Raw genomic sequence first — 7,839 nt, forward strand, 5'->3', positions numbered from 1 at the left:
GCTAATTATGTGATAATGAACCAGACAAACTTAGAGGATCAGCAAAATGCGCTGTTATAGAGAAGAGGAGAAGTTGATAAAGTAGTAATGGTAAAATGAATTAATTAAGTAAACATGCAAGTATATATTAATTGAAAAAAAAAAAAGCGAAATATAAGAGATAACGCTATATGATAAAATCAAAGACTGCCAGACTGAAAGGAAGTCGTCATAAAAAAAGTTGCTCTGGAGCGAAGTACAACAACCACATATATATTAGATGTAGACAATCATATGTTAAATAGATTGAAGCTACAAACATTCTAAATTTGTAAAATTATATTAAATTCTAATGATAACAGAGTGAAGATACATAGATTAATGAAAGAATAAACCATGACTCTCAATACACGCATTTATCTACGAATTTTATCACTTTTATTTAGAAATTACAAATTACCGATAAGACCAACGTAATTCCAAGGATTGCTTGATTGAACTTATCACCTTGGAAGAAAAATAGGATATTTAGGTTTATATTCGATGTTGTATCGGATTGATCGATTATCGTTGTATAAACACACATGTAAATTTAATTTTAATTAAGGATAATTGAAGTGTATAATTTGCATCTGTATTTTCGTTATTAAGTTGAATTTAAAAGAATAGAATAAGCATAGATCAGTAAAGTTAAACTATTAGGGGAATAAGTCTGATATTAGAAAAACCCATATCTTCACAATTTTATTTGTCATTTATACGTTTTATATATTATTATATAACTAACCTAATATGGTATAAAACTTTAGATAACAAAAATTAGCAATAGGAAATAGCTCATATTATATTGCCATAAATATCTTGAACTACAAGTATTTATTTCCATAAAACTATATTATTGAGAAGTATTATAGATTATTGTAGATTAAATTTAAGAAAGAGAGAAAGTAGTTAAATTCAATTATTATCATCGTACCTTGATGCCAAAGACCTCTTATGAACTTTGATGTGTCAAGAGAAAAAGAAATTTCTAATTTATTTTAAAGAAGTATATATAAACATTGTGATTGATTTAACATATTAATCTTTGAAGTGTTATATAGAAAACAAACATCGATGTGTATTTTAGAACTTTTCGTACAATGTACAAAATTACCATTGAAGAAAAGAGAATTATGTCAACAACCAGAAGACACAAGAAAGTTTATTTCACAGAAGAAAGAAGATAAACAGATTGTAATTTTTATTTGATCTACTAATTGTATAATTTTTTATTAATTGGAATTATGTAACCAAATTTAAATATGGTTTTGTTCATTTTTATTGTGATCTCACTTAGCTGAGAATATATATAATCAATGTGTGGCTTTAGATTATATTTTTGTCGTTGATCTGAAATTTTTAAGAGAGCGAATATAATTCGAATTTGTTAATGATGTAAGGAAAACACAATGTATAACTATCATTTGTTAATTAATTTAATATGTTTAATTATTATGCCTAATTGTAAAGAGAGAGAATTAAATATAGACATATACCCCTTTCCCGTATTACGAGCCGCGTGTCAGACGCCTAGTCGCAGTCTTTTAAGCAGCGTTCAAAAAATTCAAGTTTACTAATTATTTCGAGCTGCAAAAAATGCAATAAATAATGTTTTTCGTGCGCGCGGAGTTTCCTCACAAAAATATGTTGAAAAAGTGTAGGTGTCTCAAACTGCACGAGAGCATTCGGGTAGGAAAAACTCGGCATAAAAAACACTTTCGCAATAATCCCTATCGTCGATCGTGACCATCGCAATCATTTTTTTCGCTATCAATTTTTTTTCCCAATAATTTTTTTTATTATTTCAAGAAAAAGATCAATTTTATCCGACTTTGAAGCGAGATACCGCAATTTATTATTACCCTCATCGGTCTAATTATACTCTGCGAGAAATCGCGTTTGTCCATGCCAGAAATAACAACGACAAAAATTTTCAAAATTAATTACTCTAATACAAATTGCGCTAATTGTGCAATTTTTGTTTCTTGCGTAACAATTTTATTAAGGTATTGTCGCAAATGAATTTTTTGATAAAATTTCGAGAATATTTTTAGTTATAAATAAAGTATTTATGCATTCGACCTCATGTGGTAAATTACCAATGTTTTGATGGTCCACCTATTATTTTTTTCACTGCTTCATTTTATGCACAGAAAACATTTATATCTGAACTATCAGCAAAGAATTTTGAAGGTTTCTATAATATTTCGAGCAATGTCAATTTTTATATTATGTCATCGATTTAATCCTAACACACGACTATATCACATTACAAATTAAAAATAAAATAAATATATAAAGATCTAAAAAATGCTATCTGTTAAATCTTATAAAATACATTGTTATAAGTAAAACGAAGTAAAATCTTTGTCAATTAGTCGATTCACAACTTAGAAAGAAGTGTTTGAAATAGAGTCATAAAACATTTAACGTTTATTGACTTTTGCGATAGGTGATAATGTGAGGTCCGTTGACAAATTTTGTCGCAGTAGTGTAAAAATTCTACTCACTTCATTTGAAAGTGTCGTATTTCTTTCCCATTCACAAAGAAACCGGATAACAACGGGTGAAACGTGTCATAAATTACAGCGAGTTGAAATTTGATATGTTTGTTTTTTGCGTTTTTCGTATCAAATTACATTAAATTCGACACAAATAAAGCACTTGTGTAACTATAAAAATATTTTACACTGTTTAAAAGTAGAAAAAATAAACAAAACAAAGATGTTATAATAATTTTGAAGCAAAGACGATAAGTTTACAATTTTTGGAAAAAAAATGGATTCTGTGAAACGCCACGTGACTAAAGTATGGTCAAAAAAATGAAGATGGAGATTCACTCAGGCCCAGACATATAGAATATCGTATACAACAGCCTGCACGACTTATACAATAGCATTCGGCACATTCCCTATAGAATTTAAGGGTATGCTGAAAATTTTCTAAACTTAATCTATAAGTATGACTAACAACAAATAACTTTTTAAGCAATGTACACTGCTCGCGATTAAAACTGCTACACCATTAAGGTGGTACGCAACAAACACGAAACTTGCATTAACCCGTACAACATGCTGAGTGCACTGTCCCTGAAGATTACCTGTCGATTAAATCACGTCTCCATTTTGTTACACTGTATGTATACAACAAATACGATTCTTCTATTCGCTTTCTTTTCTGCTATAGCAAATTTAATAGCCAGCAGTTATTTAAATGAAATACAATTGAATTCATATAATGCGTTAATAATTATTCTTGTTTAGCATTGAAAACATGAAGCATTGTCTCCAATTACGAAGTTAATAGTGTTGCTTTCACCATTGTTTAATTCTCTGGACTACTGGGAAATAGCGAAAAATTACTCTTACATATTTTTATAAATAAAATCAAGTGACTGCAGCAAACAACATACAAATAAAAAATGTTGCAACTAAAATTCACCTAATCATTCACAGATTTAATTTCATCGAATTTTTACTTACAAAATTAAAGTATTCGATGAAACAAACAAATGTTATATTTAAATGTAAGGTATTTCCCGCAAAATATATACAAAATAGAAATATTGGTATTGCTTACATCATCTCCATATTCTTCTAATTTAAATGATCGTATGAGATTTGCCAGTACTAATTATATTATAGTTTTTGCTAACCTCTGTCCGATACATATTCGAACGGCTGGTAAGAGAGAGAATCAATTTTTTGCCTATCCTGAAATGAAAATCTTGAATCCACGAATAATTTTCAATAACAGCAATTTGAAAACTTCTTTATAAAACAAATGTAAACATAATTAAACTATAGTTATTATTTATTGACCTGTAGGGATTGAATTTATCAGGTTCACTCCAATAATCTGGATCATTTTGCAGAAATTGTATTAGAATCGTTATAATACTACCTTTCAGAGTAGTGAAGTCTTTAAAACAATAATTTTCCGCACATATGCGATTTACACTTCTATTTATAAAAATACTTATAGTTAATATATTTATTATATTTTATATTTAACTTCATAAATGTAATAATTATTGTTATAAATTTTACATTAAGGAAATTAAAAAAAAGCAAAGAGTTTCACAGATAACTTGATCTAGCAACTGAAAATTGGTCAAGTCAGAATTCTGGATATCCATCTGAAAAGTAATCAAAATGCAGTAATTATAGTTAATTCTCTTGAAAAATTTTGAAATTTGTATTTTCACAACAATTTATTTTTAATGATATGCAACAAACTTAAATTTTAGAAAACTTTCTTTAAAAAAGTTCTGTTATAAAACTTTGCTTTTATTCTAAACTATTTAAAATTACGTTAATGTTTATTAAAATAAACATTACGTTATGTTGAATTTTATTAATTGTTAGCGATATACATTATCTCAATCGTAAATCTTTGCAAACAAAAATATATAAATATATTGTTAAACAATATAATAGCTTTTTGCTAAATGCTGTGTCAACCGAACCCAACTTTTTTTGGCTTGTTCTCTTACATTTATATGAAATTTACTTTTTTATATAATGTCTACTTTTTATGTAACGAACCTGTTGCAATTATTTTTACGAATGTCATAAATCAATACTACAGTATTGCTACTGTAGCATTGAAATATCACACAAAACGCATTGAACAAACAGAAACAAAGTATCAAGTAATAATTTCGTTTTTTTATTCACATATAATTAGAGCATACTTCGAAGACACTTCTATAGTTTTCAAAACAATAACTTAGTATTATGAGATGGTATTAATAAGCAAAGTTGCAGATGTTCTGTGAATGAGCATTACCTCAGGAACTGCTGAAGATATTATGTAGTAAATGTGAAAAGGAAAGTTTATTGAGAAGAACTGCTAACTTTGAGACAATGGGATCTATGTAAAAATCAAGACTGTCATGTTTTTTGTCAAAAAAAAACCAGTCAACTACAGAGTTTCAGAAATTTGATGCATCATTTACTCTGCGGTACATACTAAACTATTAACAGGAGAAAATGTCTGGTAGAAATCAAATGCCTGAAGATTAAATAAGTCGGGATTAAATGAACTATGAAAGAATGGATAATATGCAAACTCAATAGATGTGTGCACCGAATATCCCAGCATGAATATTTAAAATTGCTTGTCATTTATCTCTTATGACATTTTATTTTTAAAATTCTATTATTAATTATTATACAGGGTATATTTTTTATCTTGAGACAATGAAGTAACTTAATTGGATCTCTTTATTTTAAAAAAATGGATAGATAAAAGTTGTAGGGTGTCGAGGGGCAATCAATTGGTGACCTCAGATGTTACCTTGCCCATGACTTTCAAGGTCATTTGGAGGTCAAGTCTGTTTTTTTCAATGGGGACACATATTTTTCATTCCGGAAGTGAAAAGAGCGGGAAATTTCAAAACCGAATGTACTTTTGACCCTATTGTCTAGGTGAAAAATCAAGATTATTTTAACATTAAAATTATAAGCATCTTAGAACGGGAAACATCTGAGGTCACGAACTGATTGGCACCCTCGACATTCTACAAGTTTTGACTATACATTTTTCCAAAATAATGGGATACAATTATGTTATTTCATTGTCTCAAGTTTAAAAAGTACACCATGTACTACCTCCACTATTAAATAACACGAATCTCAACATAAAAAAGCCCGTTCAAAGTTATTAAGTATTAAAGAGGGTGGAATTCTGTCATTATAGTAATGATCGCGTCGATTCGATACATTTGTTAGAAAACTATCATACGCGAGGATCGCATATAATATACGCGAAGACTCGCGATTCGATAACTTCAACACGAGTAATTCGCATATACAGGAGAAGCGATTCATTGAAAATAAACTATTTATTACAAAAAATATATATATTATTACTTTTTTAGCCTTAAGTTTTACGCATCACATACCGCTAAATGCCAATTCGAAAAAAGGTGATAATGTTCCTGATACCATACAATCGGCAATTCTTTAAAAAGTTCCGGATTAATAAATTTCTGCTGTATAAAATATCGAAATTTACCTTTCGAAATATTATTATTTGTGTGACCTTTCGGGTCGGCACCTCTTTGGTACCCTGTCAGGAGTGACACCACCGTGTTTCTCGAAACACGGAAACCGAGACGGCGATTACGTCACGCCGTCGCGCGAGCGGTTCCGTATGTGGTCAGACGGATTCGTAATGTCGATTCGAGAGACAACATTGGAAGTGACTCAGATACACTTAATTAACAAGGGTTTATTTACAAATCTATTGGATGAANACAGTTTTATTAATTTCTTCTACAGTTGTATTATTAGATAATTAAAAAATAGCCAATAAGTATACATTTACCACAGTTTAAAGTCGTTGTACTGTGTTCGAAAATACGTTTTAAAAAGAAAATTAATAGAAAATGAATTTATTTTAACTATTTTACGTTATTAATTAGAATTTTTCTGTAAGAGGGAAATAAGTTATTTACATATTACATATCTGCTGTACAGTAGACTATTGCAAATTCAAATGTTTGTCTTTCACTTTCGAATGATTAACCCTCTAATTTACAACTTTACTTTCGTATGAATTCTGAATTAATTTTTTGATTTTGTATGAAATTTACTATAAGAAACTAGTTACCGTCAATTTAATATAAACAATTTAAACATTGAGAATGTTTGCTAAGCACTTTAGATGTTACTCTACAGCTCTCGTTAACAGACACAAATTATGTTAATCAATAATCCAGTGATTTCTCTGAAGTAACCTAATCTGTAGCTCTTTATATCTCACCACTGTGCCTCTTTCTTTACGGATCGGCAAGAATTTACGAGGGCTCGAAGAAGAAAAATAAGGTTATACCGCTTCCGAATTGCTCGAATTGATAAATTTACAAACGTGGATCACTCTACTCTATTTTTACAGGCAAAATTTTTGATCAGGGCATTTCTAACAAATAATTAACGCTTGTCCATGCTTTTTCATTTCCAAGACAACTTAACACTTCCATTGTTACTTAGCACTCTCATTGTTTCTTGATATTTTCATTGTTACTTAACAGTTTCATTGTTAACACTGCCATTGTTACTTAACAGTTCTATTGTCGAAACCTTAATTTGGCTCTTTCCCCACGGGGATGAATTTCGAAAAATCCCTTCTTAGTGTGCGTTTTCGTGACGTATCCTGTGTACCAAATTTCAACTTTGAACTCCTAACCGTTTGGGCTCTGCGCTTATTATTATTATTATCGTTATCAACTCCTTTGGATTATACATATAGATAAGGCAAAGTAAACTAGGGAAATAATTCAATGTTACTTAATATTCTCTGAACTTGAACACCCAAGAAGACATGTCTAAATAATTGTAGTTTCAGTTTTTAACCCTGCATTAGTGCAATGAGTTTTTTTCCGGCATTAGTGCAGTGGGGCGTTTGTCCACCCCGACATTTTCTTGGGTCCATAAACCATGTAAGTAAAAATTCATAAAGATTTACTCATTTATTTGGTAAAGTCATGTGTCATTATACATATGATTATATTCAGGCATGATTACATATTATATTAGTACATAAATCCACGAAAATAAAAAACAACATTTATCAAAACTCATTACATTAGATCTTATTATTAAACCAATAGTAAAAATTTAAATTGTTTTTTAAGCATTTTTGTCACTCTGATTCAATAGCTGACATTGTACTTTGGCACTCAGTGCAAATGACAAGCAACTTGCTATGTTTGGTATTTTCTCAATGTGTTTATGAAAGTCAGCCATTTTGAATTAAAATAAACTTAAATTATTTTTATTCACATTGATTATTATATCTATATTATAAATA

The sequence above is a fragment of the Centruroides sculpturatus genome, unplaced genomic scaffold, assembly GCF_000671375.1.
Source record: "Centruroides sculpturatus isolate CEXI.00-Female unplaced genomic scaffold, Cexi_2.0 scaffold874, whole genome shotgun sequence".
Classification (NCBI taxonomy): Eukaryota; Metazoa; Arthropoda; class Arachnida; order Scorpiones; family Buthidae; genus Centruroides; species Centruroides sculpturatus.